Consider the following 19,399-nt stretch of genomic DNA (forward strand, 5'->3'; position numbering starts at 1 on the left):
TGTGATGGTAGAGCTGCATAGTATTTTTGTAACTCAGTAGAGCTTTTTATAAAGTATTATTTACTTTAGAAGGCAGAATCACAAATAAACAAATATGCTCCCTCAAACACAAAGCAGTATTACCCTGCCCTTTTGTACTTCCTTCATTTTGTAGGAAGGGGAAGGAGACTGGGCTTAGCTGAGTCTGGTTCCTATTCTCAAGCCCCAAGCCCCCTGGACTGAGCTCCTAAACTGTCTGGCTTCTCAGGACTTCCATGGTTGGCTGGTTGACTGTTGCCCCAGCTAGTCTGCACTTCTGGCTTCAAGCTTGCCATAGCTCAGTCTCCCCATCCTGTAAGGACTGCTATAGATGCCTGAAACTGTGGACAAACAACATAGAACAGAAAACACCCCCAGGCCCATCTCTGAGAACAGGCTATGAAATGAGGTAAAATGGAAGGAAATGACTCCCTTTCACTGTTTCAGTTCATGGTGTTCAGGCTGTGGACAGTAGGGAAGGGTCTCTGAGAAGATGATGGAAAGCATGAGCCAATTTCCCGGGCTTATCACTTTTTTTCTCTTGATATTTTATTTTATTTTTCCAGTTACATGTTATGAAAGTTTTTCAACATTTATCCACATGCATCTTTAAAAGGTCTCTATCCACATGAACAGTTTCCTTCTACTTACCTTTCGCCATCCCCTCAGAGATGAGCAGCCTAGTAATTGTTGTATAGGTACATTTTTATTTACCATGATTGCATATTAGTCATTTTGCACATGAGGAATTAGAATTAAGGGGAAAGAAAGAAAATCATGGGATAGGAAGGAAAAAACATGAGAAATTTTTAAAAAGTGAATTTAGTATTCATTCAGATTCTGTGAGTCTTTGCTTTTGTTATTTGGTCCCCCCCCACCCCGGATGTGGATGGTGTTGTCTATAACAGGTCTCCTAGCTCTCTGAACTGCTGAGAGGAGTTGCTTCCATTAAGGTTGACCATGTCACAGTGTTATTATTAATTTGTACATTGTTCTCTTGGTTCTGCTCCCTTTGCTCAGCATCAGATCCTGTAAGTCATTCCGTGCTTCTCTAGAGTCTTGCTTTTCATGGTTTCATATGCAATAATGTTCTATAACATTCATATATCATAACTTGTTTAGCTATTCCCCAGTTGATGGGCATCCCCTCAATTTCCAATTCTATGCTGCTACAAAAAAAGAGCTGCTATGAATATTTTGGAACATTGTAGGACTTTTCCCATTTATTATGATTTCTTCTGGAAATAGGCCTAGTATTTGAATTTCTGGGTCAAAAAGTATGATCAGTTTTATTAATCTCTGGGCATAGTTGCATATTGCTCTCCAGAATGGTTGGATCAGTTCAAAACTCCACCAACAATACATTAATGTACCAGTCTTCCCACAACCTCTCCAACATTGATTGTTTTCCCTTTTTGTCATTTTAGCTAATCTGATGTGAGGTGCTACCTCATGGTTGTTTTATTTTTCATTTCTAATAAAAAAAAAGATTAGGAGCATTTTTCATATGATTATGTAGAGGTTTAATATCTTAATTTGAAAACTACCTGTTCATATCCTTTGATCATTTATCAATTGGAGAATCACTTATATAACCTTACAAATTTGATTCAATTCTCTATATATTTTAGAAATGGGGCTCACCACTTTTAAAGATGCAGGAAGCCAATCAGGGAGTCTATCCCAATCCATGTGCTAAGAGACTCAGTGGGCTCCAAGCAAACAAGAGCAGACATGCTTAAATCCTGCTCACATTTTTAAAGCCTTGTGCAAACGTTTAATTGCCAAATAAATACCAACTATTATTATAAAAGAGAAGATCTCAGAACAATGTCCTGATAAGTATTTCTTTTCTTCAGCGAGAAGAAAATTCTTCAGATTTCTGGGCTAAAAGGGACCTCAAGTGGAACTAAATGCAATGAAACCTCCAAGAGAACGTTTCTATAAAGTCTGCCATAAAAGATTTAGACTTTCAATTACAGCTCTTCACTGAGGAAGAACCCTTTTTGTATTCGGATAACCCCTAACTATTTTAGACACCACTGAAAGTTAGGAAGTTTTCTTGGCAATCCTACTTTTTCTGTCTCTGTCTCTCCAGACTCAAACTACCCCTGTAAGTTCTCTGCCCAGCTTGGGCCAGTCTCTGTGATCCAGCCTCTCAGTGTCCTTACTAGCATACAATGTTCAAATTGCATACTATTAAATTCCCTAATATTTACCTAGAAGCCATACTGGAAAATACTTATTTTCTGTCCTGATACCTCTAACCAAAGGATTCACCATTTTTTCTGGCCCCGATTCTACAATTGTTTGGATGATAGGAGAAATAACAATTTCAGGGTTGTTGTGAGGATGCAAAGGGAGTGCACAGATGTATTTTGCAAAACTTAAGGAACCCTATAAATGCTAATTGTAAGGATTATGATAAGTATGGAAGAAAATTCAGAGAATGAAACCATGACCCCAGTCTTCTAAAGAATCTTTCCTTCACCACAAGCTTTATATTGGATGACTGATAGCATTTTATAGTAGAAACTGACTTGCATTCAGAATGCAGGGAACCATTCCCTGAACTCCCCTTCTCCCGGGCGAGGTGACTTTGAATGCCAAGGCTCAGAGAGGGACAGTGATTTGTTCAATCACCAGATGCTAGAGGGGAAACACAGCACCACATGTCCTCCTAGTTTAGGGTGTACATTCAGAAAGAGCAAAGATCTATTTGCTGATTCAGAGGATTCAAATAAGGACTCTATTTTCTTCTTAGTCATCTTCTTTTTCATTTATCAGAGACCTTCTGGGGCCAGAAAATGTGTTGGGAAGCAGAAATTTCAGTGAATACAGGTCTTTCTCCAAAAGACACTGGCACTAGGTGAGCTGTTTAGAAACAAAGAAAAACAAAATAGACAGATTACAGTGATTGTTTTCAGGGAAGGTTAAGAGAGACTGAATAGAAAAATAAAAGGTAAATAAAGGTAATTAGTGAGAAACAGCAAGCTGTAAAAGGAAGCAGCTGCTAGGAGACAGAGAGCACTAGGCTGCCATCAGGATGAGACGAGTTCAAACACAGCCTGACACACTTATGCCTCTGTGACCAGGGCAGGACCCTGTGTCTGCCTCAGTTTTCTCATCTGTGAAGTAAGGATAATAATAGTACCAACCTTGCTGAGTTGTGAGAATCCCGTGAGATAATTGTAAAGTGCTTCACATAATGCCAGGCTATCATAGGTATTTATTAAAGTTTGTTCCCTCCCTTCTTTGAGTGAGGAACATTTGAACTCAACCCCCTGCCTCTGGTTAGCTCTGGGACCTTTCTAATCTGTAGGATTGGAGGTAATCATAACTTTTGCACTCACCATACAAAGTTGTCATAGGGTTTGAATGACATAAATATGTAGAGTGTTTTATAAGCATTCACTACTATTGTAGTTATGGGTTAGCATTAGGGACAAGAAACAAACCAAAATAATTTCATGATATTAAATCCATAATTAGAAAATTCCTGTCTGACAGCACATATTGTAAAATGTTATATTTAAAATATATTTTATTCATAATTTAATAACTCATAATATAATAATATTACATATCCTTTTCCTATAAAGGGTTTTGGCCAATTCTATGGATGAATACCGATTTGGTGCAACAGAAAAGAACTCTGATCTTAGAGTTGGAAGCCCTGAGTTAAAATCTTAGCTCAGGAAAAAAAAAAATCACAAAATTTATGGAACCTGAAGGAAGGAACCTTAGAGATCATCTCATCAAATCCTTTCTTCCTTCTCAAGCCCAGAGGAAGGAAGTGAGTTGGTCATGGTTGACTAACTTGTAAGGGGCAGCCTTTGACTGTACCTCAAGTCTTCTAATGCCAGTTCCACTGCTCTGCCTACTACACCATCCTTATGCTTTTGAAATTTCTGAGCTTATATTTCCTCATCAGTTAAATAGGCACAATAACACTCACACTACTAATTAATAATTTGTATCATGCCTCAAAACTGTTCTTTATCAAGAAAGACAAGTATGGGAAAATATCATGCTATTCTTTCATGCTACTTCCCAAATTGAAAGCACCAAAAGGTTCTTTTTTGCGGGAGGGTAAGGTAATGACATTGTTTTCATATTTTTAACTTTTAAAAGAAGAAAAGTAAAGCAATAATTTTCAGAAATATCATGCCTTTTCCTTTGCTGTGACTTATTGTATTGCTTTTTCATTACTTTTGTTGCATTTTTTGCATGTTTTTACCTCATTAACACTGATTCATTCAAAGGTATTTATTACCTTAGCTAAAATAATGCTTGTGAGAAAATCACATAGGTGAGAACAGTGTTGGAAAGTGGGTGAACACATCATTTCCATATAGGATTGGGATAAATTAGGCTTCAAATGAGTCAAAATGTTATTTCCTTTGTGATTCACATATACCATTACAGAAATTTACATAGCTGTATGGCAGCCTGCTTCTGAAGGATTAAGAATATGGATCATTGTCCTACCCTGAAGCCTTTCTCTGGGGCCTCTGTCATGATTTTATAGTAACTTTGAAGTTGTCATCAGTTAGGGCATCAGAGGAAAAGTTGTTCTTAATCTGCTTTTTAGGTTTTTGCAAGGCAATAGGGTTAAGTGACTTGCCCAAGGTCGCACAAGCTAGGTAAGTAGTAAGTGTCTGAAGTCACATTTGAACTCAGATCCTCCTTACTCCAGGGCTGGTGGTGCTCTATTCACTGTGCCATCTAGCTACCCCTGAAAGTTGTTCTTCTTTAGTTAGATATGTTACATGTGCTGGGCCATCAGAGAATTCTGTGTGTGTGAGGACCACCATAATTCAGTGTTAGCGAGGCATATTACCAGATATAATATGGTATTCTTTTCCACCAAGAAATGTATGGTTTTGGGAACAACAATACATGAACACTGCCTTTTAAAGGGAGGAGATCTTCCAGAAGATCTAGAGAAGTCTTCTCACTGATTAAATCACAGATTTTTGGAAAAAAATAATTATCTGGGGCTTCTGGAGGACCTTAAATAATCAGTCTAATGAAACACTCTTTTTGTCAGATACTCCATTTTATGGAGAATCTGTATCAGCCAGCCACTCAGAATAGTGCTTCTTAGAATCGTCTGATTTTTTTCCCTCCAAAATAAGTATATGTGTAAACAAGTCTCTTTGAATAGGAGTAAATTTATTTTGACTTCCTAATCAGTTACTTTAAGTATCAGCTTCTCCTTTATGTCTCTCATATTCAGACATGGTGTTGCTCATCAAAACCAAGGACAGCAAATCCAAGGTTGATAAACCTGTATTTATTGTTTGAATAGTTTGACCACTGGATCATCCCATTATTTTTGACCTCATGTTTGACATGCAAATCATGTGTCCTAGTTTCCAAATACTCTTCCTTCACAATAACCCTTTCAGGTAAGAAGTAAAAGATCTATTCGTTCCATTTTATGGAGAAGACAACTGAGACTCAGTGATATAAAATGACTTGTCTATGATTGCCAGACTAGTAAATGTCAGAATTTAAATCCCATCCCAAGTTTTTTTTAACATCAAGTTTGAAAATACTATTTTTTTCATATTGTATGGTTTTGGTTTTTTTTGTTTCTTTTTTACAATGAAGAAGTAAAGAAAGTGGAGTTTTTGAAGTAATAAAGAAAATGGAGTATGGAAATGCTTTAAACATATCATCACTTTTTCCCTAAAGTAATAAAGTATTTGATGATTGTAAGTGTGGCTAGAATTCTTCAAACAGAGACTAGATGGCCACTTCTTAAGAAATTTTATAGAGGAAATTAGACTATGTGCTCTTCCAGTGATACTTTCATCCTATACTTAATATCCTAGCTCATATGTGCATAGAAGACAAACATACAAATTGAAATCACATTCATATACAAACATTGTTTGTCATTCTCTATTCTCCAAAATCCACAAAGCAATTGTTTGTCCAGAAAAAGAAATTAATTCCATATGTTAGGGAGATTACTTATATGTCCAATGATTAAAGGTAGAATTTTCTCATAATAATTATTATTATTAATAAAAATAGGGATTCTAATTTGCATAACCTTTTAAATTTTACAAAATGATTTTCTCGCAATAACCTTATAAAGTCCAAGTATTATCAGTCCCATTTTACATGTAAGAAAACTTGGCATTAAAGAGTTTAAATGGTTTGCTTAAGATCAAAAAGCCAATTAGCATTGGAGTTAGAACTTGAGTCTTTGTCATCTGGTCACAAACCCATGCTACCACTCAACTTTGGAATTTGTATGTATCATGATACAATTGTCTGCCATTATAACTACCATGATGCAGGCCCTCTTCATAAAATGCTTTGTTCAAGATCTCTGACTTAACTTGAATAAAAAACTTCCAATGTAATGAATCTGTGATACTCATGTGCAAATGCATTTTTCATGTATAGGTTGTTCAATCTGTTCTTTGAATTCATCTAATTAGCATATGTTGTCATAGTGATGTATTTATTATAATGGAAGTGTTCTTGGGAAGCCAGATTTAATAGTTTTAAATCAGAGGCGAACATGGACTTTTAGGAATTCTATTCACAGTAAATTTTATGCATGGTGAAAGGTTATGGAATAGGTTTCCAAACCATGTCTACCCATGCTCACAAATCTCTGCCAGCCGACAAATGCTCAACTTTGAATTTTGTGAGGGAGTTGCCTAGATAAAGAGCAAATGGAAATGGTTGGTTTTTAGATCTTACTTCATGTAGCATGTGGCCAAATTAACATAGAGGAGAAAAGGAATATTTCATTTTGCTCATTTCAACTCACCAAGCCTTTATTTACCTTTATTGATGCCTTATCTATAATAGAGCTCCTCATTGGCATTGAAGTAAGGATTTGAGAGATAAAACACAATCCTTACCATCAGAGAACTCAGATCTTATAGAGTTAAAACAAAGACAAATAAGATATAATTTATCAATGTGTACAAAAGTACAGGTGACATCCTTTTGCTCTTTCCATAGAGCCATTCCCTAACTCATTTTAAGGAGAGCCCTTCTGCTATCTCCCATATCTTATGCCCATTGTACAGAAACTCAGAGAATTGAAGAGCCATTGCCTGGCACCACCCTTGAGTAAGTGCCAGAACCTGGATTCTAAACCAATTGATAATTTCATGTTTGTCCAGTAAAATGAAGTCCAGAAACCAATTAATTAGTCCTATCTCAGTGACTCTCAGCCAGTGATTTGTGAGCATCTAAAACTTCCAAAGTAATGTGGTACATTCATACCTAGAATTTGAAACCAGATTCTTTTAATAGTCCAGTGTTTTTTTCTTTTGCCTCATGTGTCCTCTCAAAGTTGTGAAATACCTTTTTGTCTTTTATAGCTTATTTTTCTGTCAGTCAGATAGACCAGGGAGCTTTTCTCGATATAAAGAACAGCTTCCCAGCAATTAGAGGTTTCTCTAAGAGAGAGTGGACTACCTCTGGAGGTAGAGAATTCCCTCACTGGATATCCTTCTGCCAGGATGGATGACCACTAATCATGAATGCTATAGACCAGTGATTCTTAATATAGGATATATGAACTTTCTAAATGTATTTTAATAACTACATTTAAGAGAATTCATTTCCTTTGAAATCTTATGCATTTTATTTTATGCATTTAAAAGCATTATTCTCAGAAGGATTCTATGGACTTCACTAGACTGATAAAGGGGTCCAGGACACAAAAAAGATTGAGAGTTTCAGTGGTAGAGGGTATTCCTGTTCAGGTCCAGTTAGACTAGATGACCTCTGTGCTCCCTTCTAACATGGGAGTTTCTGTGATTATATAGGAAAATTGATATCATATTTTCATCTCTGTGTACTAGCCAGCCCTACTAAGTGCTTTGTGGAATCATGAGGAAGAAGTTGTTTCTGACCCAGGACAGGGAAACTGAAAGGGAGAAGGGGGGAATCCAGAAGGACTTCTGGGAGGTGACTGTATTCAGAATACCAGTGGTGCCATGGCATCTTGAAATCGAGAGGCTTGTAAGTCTAGAACTGACAGATATTTGGCTTTACCCTTTTAGAAATTCTTTCCTTAACACCCTCAATTGATAGTCCCTTGACTGCTAATACCTTTACCCATCTGTTCAAATATCATGTTCACCACCAGGTTGGAGCATTGCCCCTGTGCACAGGTGCCAAGCAATCATAAGTTCAGATGAGAGGGCTGCAAAGCTTTCTTCCTTTGGAAGCACCAATGTACTACTTCTCACACACCTCTTTTTGGCTTAAATTGCCCTATTTAATGTGTGTGGAGAAGAAGAATATTTAAACACAGGAGGCAAATGAATCCAAAAGCCCAGAGATGCCGGAAGGATGTGGTTCTTCTGTGCGTACAGAAAAGCTATAATGATTGAATTAGACTCTTAAATACCCATATATGTCAGCTTGAATGCAATCAGCCATCATATAAATCACTATTGAGTGAAAATAGTTCCACTCTAAGAGTGGAGTGGGGTGGAATGAATCATTGGACATATGAAGGGAGAGTGATGATTTTTAAGGTCATAGGATGTGGAAGAGCAATGGAATTTAACATAAACTAATCTAAAACCCTTCATTTTTCTTCACATATGGAAACTGAGACCTGGAGGGAAAATATGACTTTCCCAAGTCACATAGCTAGTAAGAGCCAGCATTGCCAAGATAAAGTAGAAATTTTCAATTTTTGACCTCATAGCTTCTGACAGCATGTAGTTTTAATAATAAATGATAACCCTGATAATAATATATAAATGCTAGCTCTAGCTCTTCTTAGGAGCTTTCCTTTGCATCTGAATCTTATAATAAGGAAGCTCATCTAACAATGGAAACATGAAAGTTGCTTCACCAGGAGCACACATCTACCTTATACCATGGAAGTTTGAGGAACCAACCATCAATGCCCATCAGAAGGAATGGAGGGAGCAGGGATTGGCACCCAGGTCTTCTGACTCCTATTTGCAGGCAGGCTGTCATGACAATACAGGCATAGGAATTGGACCTGTGACTTAAGTAGCATCGGGATATCCCAGGAGAGGAAGATCAGCTTCTCCTCGGAAGCTTAGATTCTTAGTGAATTGCCAGAAGTAAGTGACCTTCCAAGGCTCCCATACCCAGTATGTGTCAGAAATGGGATTTCAACCTATGTCATACTGACTTTACTGTTTGGAGTAAGCTGCTTTATAAGATTTAGAACAGAAATGTGACCTTCGGTCTTTGGATCCTTTATCTCATCCAGGTGACTCTTCCCTCAAAAATGGAGCAGATTATTACCTAACTACAGGTCCCTCTTTTATTCTTTGTAATTCTTCTTTCTCTCTCTGTCCATAAATCCTCAATGTAAGAAGCACACAATATGCTGTGGATTCTTTCCTACCATTCTTTTAATTTATTTTGTGGACAGTAACACAACACACCACCAGCATATCTATTATCTTTTGCTCTACCACACAATCTACTCTTCCATTCCAGGCATGTATAGCCTTCAAGTTGCTTTTATGCCTTTTCATCATTGTCTGTTAAAGTATGTAAAACTAAAAGCATCTTAGAGATTATCTAATACAAGCCTTCATTTTATAGGTGAGAAAACTGAAGCTCAGAACTGAGGCCTTTTTTTGGTGCCACATCCATGGATTATTATTATTATTATTATTATTATTATTATTATTATTATTATTATTAATTGATTTGCCTAAGGTCATCTTGATAGTAAGTAGTGGATCTGAGATTTGAACCCAGAACCTATACTTTTGGATTGCTTTATCTTTGTTTCTATTGTGCTGCCTTCTCAAACCCATCATATATTTTCATTTTCTCACCATTTGACACAAGGTTCTCTTTTTAAGTGTCAGCAAGTCAAATCTGCCCTTCAGGATATACCTAGAATGTCTTATACTCACTTATTTGTACATTCATAATTCCAATTATGCCATAGGCATGCTACAAGTAGCAATCATCATGATACACAGTAGCCACTGAGCAAATAAATATGTGTTGATTGGATTTCTGAAGATTAAACAATATGCACAATGTTAAAGAGTAATTCCTTTCCTTTCTGAGAACTTGCTGTAATCAAGTTGGCATGAGCAACTCAGCCGGTATCTTGAGGGAACAAGTAAATTAAACAAGTAATTATATCCATAATGTTTTCAGAAGTTAGATATTTAAATATATGAATATCATCTGAAGGTCCAGTCTTTTGTCTGTGTTGTTTCCTGCCCAAAGATCTCTTGACAGGAAATAAACATTAAAATAATCTTTAATCCTTGTCTGGTCTATTACCATTAACAATTGATGCACTTTAATTTTGTGGGATTTTAACTACAAAATGGAATGGCTAAGTAGTGATAATTGGGTTTGGAATTATACGGTCATTTATATCAACAGAAATGCAAGGGGCTGGGAGGGAGGGCGATTAATTATTTACTGTTTCCTGGCTGTGGTTCCTATTATAGAATTTTCTGATATGTTGTACTGTGAAGGGTTATCACCAAACGAGCATAAGCAAATCTGGGCTGCAAAGTCTTTTTTGGAAGTTGGGCTATATTTAGGTGATGTAGGTATAATTTGCATTTATCTTCTGAATGGTAGCAACATTTCTCTTCCTGACTTTTCCCATCAGCTCCTTTTCTGAGTTTTGGTGCATGTTGGGCTTCAAAGTTAACAAATTTGAAGCAACTAGCTTCACAGCTCCTCATTTCCCAGAAAGATATTAAGCCAGCTATTTTGTCTATAGCAAAATGTCTTATGTTCCAGTCATTCTTCCTTGGCATTAGGCTTTCTATGCAGAAAAAGAAGGAAGGATAGAAAGAAGAGAATACATGATAAATGTTAAAACTGGAAGGAACTTTAGAATATGACATATTATAAGACAGGAAAAGGGGCTTAGAAAGCTATATTAAAGACCATAGAATATCAGGATTGTGAAAAAGATTTAAACTAAACAGGGCAAAGGACATCAGGTGGAAGAACTGAAAGGAAACCTTTGAGACTCAAATATTAGAACACTAGAATTTGAGATGTGAGGAATAGAAAGAGCCTTTCACATAGTATGTTAGGACATGAATTGCAAGATGAGAAGCAACCTTAATATGCAGAGCATTAGCACACAAAAATCTTAACTTAAAAATGAATAGAGAATTTTAGAGCTAGAAAATTAATTAGGACACAGAGCATACAGTATCAAAACTGGAAGAAATTTTAGACCAGAGAATGTGGTTTGTAATAAGAACCCTAGACATGGAGTGAGAAGATCTGTATTCAGCTGTGTGACATGAGGAAATTTCTTAATGTCCAAACTTCCAAGGCCTCATCTAAAAAATAGGAATGATAAATAATAATAATAATAATAATAATAATAATAATGATGATGATGATAAACACGTTGCCTTTACAGGACTGACTGTTACGGCAAAGCTTGTATATAAGTCTTAAAACATTATATAAATGTAAAGTAGTTAGTTACCTGTAAGTTAGAATATAAATTGCTTGAGCTAGTTTGGGATGAAGGCTGTGGTCTGAGCTCTGCTTTCAGTGCTCTGTGACCCATGGAAGGTTGCATTTCCCTTGCCATGCTTCAGTTCTCTTCTCAGTAAAAAGAGGAAATAGACCTGAAATCTCGAAGATTTCTTCTAATTAATATGTTCATGTGAAACCAACATTGATAAAATTTCTTCCAATCTGTGCCATAAAGAAATGTTACTACCCATTCAGAAGATAAATGCAAATTATACCTTCATCACCTAAATATAGCCCAACTTCCAGAAAACTTTTAGTTTCAAAAATGGAAACCTTTCCTCACATTTCTTGAGTACTCAATAATATTTGAAAAATGACATGATTGATGTCTATGACCATTTTAGAATTAAAACCTACATGTCAGAGATAGAGAATGATATTTTAATGTAAATTTTTAAAGTTCTCATTTATCTTCCAATGTATGCTATAGGTTTATGAGAGTTTTTATATCATCCTCAGTCCCTGTGATTTCAGTCCCTGTGTTGCTTTTTTATATTCTACAAACAATGGTCTTCTGTGCCTGCTGTCTTATCACAAATACTACATCTATGACTGGTTAAATATGTCATGTGTATTTGTAAAAGAAAGGGCATTTAAAAATACATTTCTAGGGGCAGCTAGGTGGCGCAGTGGATAGAGCACTGACCCTGGAGTCAGGAGTACCTGAGTTCAAATCCAGCCTCAGGCACTTAATAATTACCTACGGTGTGGCCTTGGGCAAGCCACTTAACCCCATTGCCTTGCAAACCTAAAAAAAAAAATTTCTACAGAAAAATTAAGGGGGGGTATTATCACTCATATATTTGGAGGCCTGGAAGGGCCAACAGTAATTGAAACCATTCTACTGGAACCCGATAATAGAACCAAAAGTAACTATGAATGAGATTGAAGGAGGAGATGAAGAAAAGGAAATTTCCTTTTTAAGGAATGAAAATTTTCTTGATTTTTAGAGCCTTGAAAAACCATCAGAATTAGCTACATCTCAAGGTAGTAAATTCCCTGTCACCAGAGACTGTTAAATGAGAACTAACAGCCTACTTTGTAGGGACATTTTAGAATGGATTCATTTTTAGGTAAATGTAAAATTAAATGTCCTTTGAGGTTATCTGTATTCTAATTGTAAGATTCTATGACTGTAGATCTATCCAACAATGTAATTAACTACTTGGATAGATAGTAAGCTCTGAATAGTCATAATAATAATAAAACTGGTAAGATAGGGGTGGCTAGGTAGCATAGTAGATAGGACACTGACCCTGGAGTCAGGAGTACCTGAATTCAAATCCGGCCTCAGTCATTTATTAATTATCTAGCTGTGTGGCCTTGGGCAAAGCACTTAACCCCATTGTCTTGCCAAAAAAATATTGGTAAGATACACTGGCATTTATATAGTGATTTAGAGATGTTCTGAACCATATTGTCTCCCATCCTCATCGCTAGAAATTTTGAAGGAAGACTATTACTACATACCAGATAACTACATACCAGAGAAGATTTCTACATTGTGTCGAAGTCAGGTAGTTGAATTAGACTAATACTGCGGCCACTTCCATCTTGTACTATGTTTGGTTTATATTCTAAAATCCTTTTTGGTTCTTTCATTTTGTGTTCTGTTATACATTTATACATAGTTATATGTGTGCATATATATATTTATATAAATACATGTGGGTCTTTATGTGTCTCTGAAGGCATAGGAGGGGGAAGAAAGAAGGGAAGGGGAGAAGGAAGAAGAGTGAGGGCTAGGGAAGGAAGAATAAGAAGAAAGAAAAGAAAATCACCAAGAGAGAAGGGGCGGGGGGGGGGTGCACTCCAGATTGACATCTGCAATAGTCTATCTGATCTCTCAATCTGGATATTTCATAAGCATCTCAGACTCAGTATGGTCTAAAACAGAACTAATTTTCTTTCCCTATAAACTCACACTTCCTCCTTTCTTTCTTTTTCTGTTGTAGTTCAGAAAAGGAATGTATTCTCTCACTGCCCTTTGAGCAATTCAAACTGATGATGTTTGAATTCAAAGGGGGATTTGTTTAATACCCAGCAATTTTAAAGGAGACCGGGATGCTTGTCAGGGAGCAGGCAGATAGGAAGGAGTAGGAGAAAGCATTCCCATCCTACCTGGGAATTTGCAAATGAAACTAGAAAGTAGTGACACAGAGGTAAAAACTGAAAGGAAGGGGGTGCTATGGCAGAGGAAGGAGACTGGCACACCTGGTTTGTAGTTTGGTGCTGTATAGTTGCAGCAACAGCATACCTAGCAATTATATAGTGCTTTAAGAATTGCAAGCACTTTACAAATATTTCATTTTGTCCTCATAACAACCCTGAGAGGTAGGTGTTATTATTATATAGATGAGACAACTGAGGCATACAAAAATGAAGTGGCTTATCCAGAGTCACATAGATATTAAATGTCTGAGCTTACATTTGAATTGAGACCTTTTTGATACCAAATCCAAGCCATTTATCCACTAGACTACCTCGCTACCTCAAGCTGAAACTACTGATTTTACTCAGCTTTTCAAAGACTGAAAAACATCTGTTCTTTCCCCAAATTTTCCCCAGGGCTATCCCATAACAGACATTATAATAATATATACTCTGATCATCTATTTTACCTAAATATTTTCTCTATCCTTATCATCATTCATCTATAGAGAAAAGAGGGATTTGCTGTAGCTAAAAGAAATAGGAAAGAAAGCCAAAATTCTGTTTCTATGATAGGATTTTTTTTTCAAATTGGAAGCTCAGAACAATTGTGATTGTACTGCTTTTTATTTTATACAAACTTTTTATTGATACAAACTCCATAAATCAGCAGTGTGGAGACTACTTGTATCTAAGGGTCTTCATATTGTTCCTGACCTAAAAGGTGAGCTAATTGTTGTAATAGGGAAGTTGCTTAGTTAATCTCCAGCGAGAAAAAGCATAAAAAAGATGAAAAAGTGGTTGAATTAAAGATCATCTGCCATCATGCCATCATGAGATAGCCAAAGCCTGAGGATTCAGCTCTGCTTCTCCATCAAGGTGAGGAGATAGACCAGAAATAACTACATGCCAGTATGCTATACTTCACAAAAATACCTAATATTGTTATTATTCCATTCATCTAGATTCACAATCTAAATCATCCATGACTCTACTCTCCATTTCTTTTCATATCCAATCAGCTGACAGATCATCTTTGTTCTGTCTTCTTAATATCTCTCCTGCTTGTCTCTACCAACACTATAATGACCCTAGTGCAGGCTCTTATCCATCTTCATCTGAATATTGTAATGACCTACTAATTGATTTCCCTGTGCCCAGTCTCTCTCCTTTCCAATACAACCTCCAAGTCTACCAAATTGATATTTCTAGAGCACAGTTCAGCTGTGAAAATCTCTTCCATTGTGTGTAATGTAAAATAGAAATCCTCTGTCTGGGATTTGAAGCCCTTCTTCCTCCAGTATTCAACTACCTTTCTCAGCTAGTTATCTATTACTCTCTTTCACTCATTCTTTGGTTCTTCCTCCTTCGTGGCATTTCTCCTCCCATCTCTGCAAAGTCTTTCCTGTTTACCTTTTCTCACCTCCAATTCTTAAAGCCTCTAGTTCCCTTCAAGACTTAACTCAAATATCATCTTCAAGAGGCCTTTTTTAAAGTGTCTGAACTGTTTGTGCTGCTCCATGATCATTGTGTGCATATCCTGTATATTCATATATATGTATAAATATGTTACATTTTATTATTGGAATAGAAGTTTCTATGACAGAAATGTTTTTTTAACTTTTGTGCTTATTTCCCTAGTCCTCTAATATGGTAGGCAGCCATCAGTAGCTGCTTAATAAATATATATATTGAAGTCTGTTGTTCTAGCTCCTTTCTTATGACACTTCACTTTTGAGGGTGTTGATTCTTGGAGTAGTCTAAGGGATAACAAATGTGTTAAATTGAATGGGAGAAGACCTGGCTAATAATTCTACATCTAACTCACTGGATGATGTGTAGGATATAAACATCTTCAGGAGAGTACTTGTTTTCATTTTTATCTTTAATAAAAATTTCTTGATATAGATTCTAACACAGAAGACACATTATAAATGTTGTGAGAGTTGAATGGGAGATAAGAGTTATTTCATTTCAGACAAGTGCATCACTTGCACTAGATGTGTTCACAGTATTTATGTTTTTTGAAGATTTGTCATTAGGAAGTCTTTAGAGATATTTTACTATTGTCTATCACAATGTGATCAACTGTCATCAGCATACTTCACTGAATCATCTTCACAGTTGACTAAAGAGAACTTGCAGTTCTACAAAGATCCTTATAGAATCACAAAATCTTAGATCCTAACTCCTACCTAAAAGACAAAAATCCTCTCCAATATAATGCTGACTTGAAAAACTCCAGTGAAGAAGACCCACTCTCTCCCGAAGCAGCCCATTGAACGCTCCCCATCTTTAGGATTTAGAAAGCTTCTCCTTAGATCCATTCAATAATTAACTGCTTGTTAACTCCCCCCCCCCAGGTCCTGCTTTGGCTTTTTGGGCAAACCCCGATTCTTTTACTTCAGCAATGTGGAATAATTGGAAGAGTACTGGACCCATAGGTAGAACCTGAGACCAAACTTGGCCTCGGACACTTGATAGTAATTAGCTGCATGACCAAGGGCACATCACTTATCCCCATTGCCTCACCAAAAAACAAACAAACAAAAGAAGAGCCAATTCTGGCTCTGTCACTGCCTTTGTGACTTTATACAACTCCCTTTTGGAAAAAGGGAGAACTCGCTTTTCAACTGTCAAAGTAAGGGACTGGTCTAGATGATCTCTTAGATTCTCCTCTAGGTTCTGCCGGAATATGCCCATTTTGTGTTCCAAGTTCCTCACAACTCTGATATTTTGTGTGGCATTGCCCCTTAGCTCTGACCATCTGTATCTCTCTGAAGCAAAGACTGAAACAATGAAATTCTCCAGTGCATCCCATGTACTCATCCACAGATTGACAAATTGAGAGAGTTATCAGCCCAGCCTTTTACCTTCTTGCCCTCCCCAAAATAAGTAAACAAGAAAATGTTGATCTCTCTCTTCAAAGTATTTATACGCAGCAACCAATTTATAATAGCACACATCCTGATCCCCAAGCTGGGCTGTTTCTTCCTTTCAATACATCACATTGATTTCCTGTATGACTTTATCTGCCTAATACAAAGTGCGATTGAACAGGTATTTGTCTGGGCTTGCTCATTCCTTATCAAACATTTATGACTTAGCTCTGGCCACAGTATCTTCTTGTAAGGTGTTCCTTATTTCTATCTTTTCCGTAAATGTACTATTGTGTTGACAGCCCTGTAATAAATCTCTCCTGAAAGTGAAACTTTGGGGGGGGGTGGGGGGGTCAGGGACGCTTGGGAGGGATTGAGCAAAGGGCGAAAACTATTTGTTATATGTTTGGGAGAAGGCTCATTCCGTTAGCAAACTGTCTTGTGCCTGCGGTTGTCTATTAATAATAGTGATTGACTCTCCACCTCCTCCGTTTTCAGGATATTAAGATGGGAAGCTTCGTGGTAGTGCCCAGCTGGGTACTATTTGGGGGGATGAAATATCCAGTGTAAAAGAGAGGTTAGTATAACTGAGGCCAAATTTCACAAGTATCACATGTCTGTAAATAGAATCGTATCTGAATGAGGGTCATCACAAGGTCAGCAAGTTTGATAGCCCTGGCTTGGCTGGACTTTGAATAGGCATTTGAGAATTGAAAAATAAGTGAAGTTGTTTTGACCCACATTTCCCTCTCCCCTCCCTTCCCCTTTCTGCTCTTCCATTTCATGTTAAAGAGCTCTGGACTGAAGGTAGTAGACTTGGGTTTGAATCACAGAGCTGCCATTTATTCAGGGGGTTGTTTTACAGATGAAGAACTAGACTCAGAGGGACTAAATGGCTCCCTTGGGTTAAAAAGAGGCAGGATTGGGGTTTGATCTTAGGTCTTCTGGCCTTGACTCTGCTGGGTCTCCCCTCAGCTCCATCTCTCTGCCTCCGAACTGAAAGAAATGAACACTCAAATGCTTAATGTTCACTGAAACTGTCAGCTTGTTCCTGTAGGTCTCCAGGGTTAGAAATCCTGATTCTAGCTATACGTCTCTGATCTACATAGACCAGTATACAAAGAGTAAGGATGGTGCCTTGTCCCAGGCTCTGAAGAATTTCTCTAGGGTCATCTTGATCCTCCCCGTATCTTTTAGGAAACAGTGGGAAAGCTGGTGAAACAATATCAAAGTAGAAACTTTGCATTGTGAGGTACTGTGACTTATGGGGGGAGGGGAATACTAATCTGAGTCATTCAGTCAACCATTAAGTTTCCTAAATTGGGGATATAAAAATTACCATCCTCTTCCCCCGCCAAAAAAAAAATCCCCATAATATTTTCCCTCAAGGAACTCATTTTTCAAGAAGGGAGGTGGTGAGTGAATAATGAGGTACTTACAAAATATCTATAAATCGGATGGTAGATCTTCTCAGAAGGGAAAAACAAGCAGCTCAGAGGAGCAGGAAAAGCCAACCGCTTGGTGTAGGATTCCAACCAAGTCTTGCAGGAAGCCTGGTAGTGAAGTATTGTGGGTATGGCTAATGGCAAGAGAAAAGGCCCAGACGTGGTGGATGCTTAGTCATGAGAAAGAAACAGTGAAGGTTATGGAGTGTGGAGAGCAAAATTCTGGGTAAGAAGATTTGAAAGATGGGAAGGGGAAGGAGTTTGAAGAGTCGTAACTGTTGTATACCAGAGTTCAGTTGACCCTGGAGCTTACTGAGCAGGTGACACAATCATACCTATGCTTTAGAAAATTGGCTTGACAACTGAGCTGAGACTATGTTGGAATATGATGAGACTGGATGTAGAACTAAAAAAAAAAAAAAAAAAAAACCACCGCAAACAAAAAACATATTACAGACCCAGCTTCTTAAATCTGTGAGTCTGGACAAATGAATGAACCTCTCAACATCTCAGTTTTCCCATGTAATACTTGTACTTTTTTTTGGAAAGCACTATAAACATTTTGCCTATTGTGTAATTCCACTAGAACATTGCTGTGTTGTCCTAGCAATTTGATTATTAGGCAAGCATTATCATTCTTTAGAAATGAAAAGTTCTCTGCAGGTACTGAGCCAAACAGTCCTTTACTCATCTTCTAAAGGAAACTTGATATTCCACCTTTAAATCCATATTACTACTTCTTCTATAGAACACAGAGTGTGGCATTTAACAATTTTTGAAAAGTACCCCCTGGGATGGCTAAGTGGCACAGTGGATAGAGCACCAGCCCTGGAATCAGGAGTACCTGAGTTCAAATCCAGCCTTAGACACTTACTAATTGCCTAGCCATGTGGCCTTGGGCAAGCCACTTAACCCCACTGACTTGCAAAAACACCTTAAAAAAAAAAGTACCCCCTGAGATTAGGTGGCCAGGTATTATTGTCCCCATTTTGCAAGTGAAGTAACAGAAAAAAGAGGCATAATAACTAAACTCAAAAACATTAAGTTATTGCAGACTAGAACTTGAACCCATATAATTTCTCTAAATGACTCTCCAAGACTACTGGTTGTAGAAAAAAAGGTGTAATTATATAATGGTAGATCTGAAAGGGACTCACATGTCCAATCCAACAGGTGAATTTGACATCTCTGAACAGGATGGGACCCCAGAATATTAGATTTGCAAATTTTACTGCTCCAATAGTTTCTACTTCTTCATCTCCAGATTCTTTTGTTCATTTTCTATTTGTATCCTCTGGATCTCTATTATTAGATAAACTAACTTTCCTCCTGCCCTCCACCATCATTTTCCTCTTTGGACTGAGAAGGCCACACCTTCCCTTG

At 37.3% G+C, this 19,399-nt stretch overlaps 1 protein-coding gene and 1 long non-coding RNA gene across 4 annotated transcripts in view; one reads left to right on the forward strand and one right to left on the reverse strand.

The window, feature by feature from the left end:
• The window catches only part of WWOX (WW domain containing oxidoreductase), a 1,413,871-nt gene that overhangs the window by 841,500 nt on the left and 552,972 nt on the right, over positions 1–19,399 (forward strand). The window lies entirely within an intron of this gene.
• Positions 2,532–18,550, reverse strand: LOC141500560 (uncharacterized). The gene is made up of 3 exons (XR_012471965.1): positions 18,352–18,550; positions 18,011–18,186; positions 2,532–2,892 (listed from the first exon to the last, which is right to left on the reverse strand). It is a non-coding gene; the product is annotated as an uncharacterized LOC141500560 (long non-coding RNA).

The sequence above is a fragment of the Macrotis lagotis genome, chromosome 1, assembly GCF_037893015.1.
Source record: "Macrotis lagotis isolate mMagLag1 chromosome 1, bilby.v1.9.chrom.fasta, whole genome shotgun sequence".
NCBI classification, from domain to species: domain Eukaryota; kingdom Metazoa; phylum Chordata; class Mammalia; order Peramelemorphia; family Peramelidae; genus Macrotis; species Macrotis lagotis.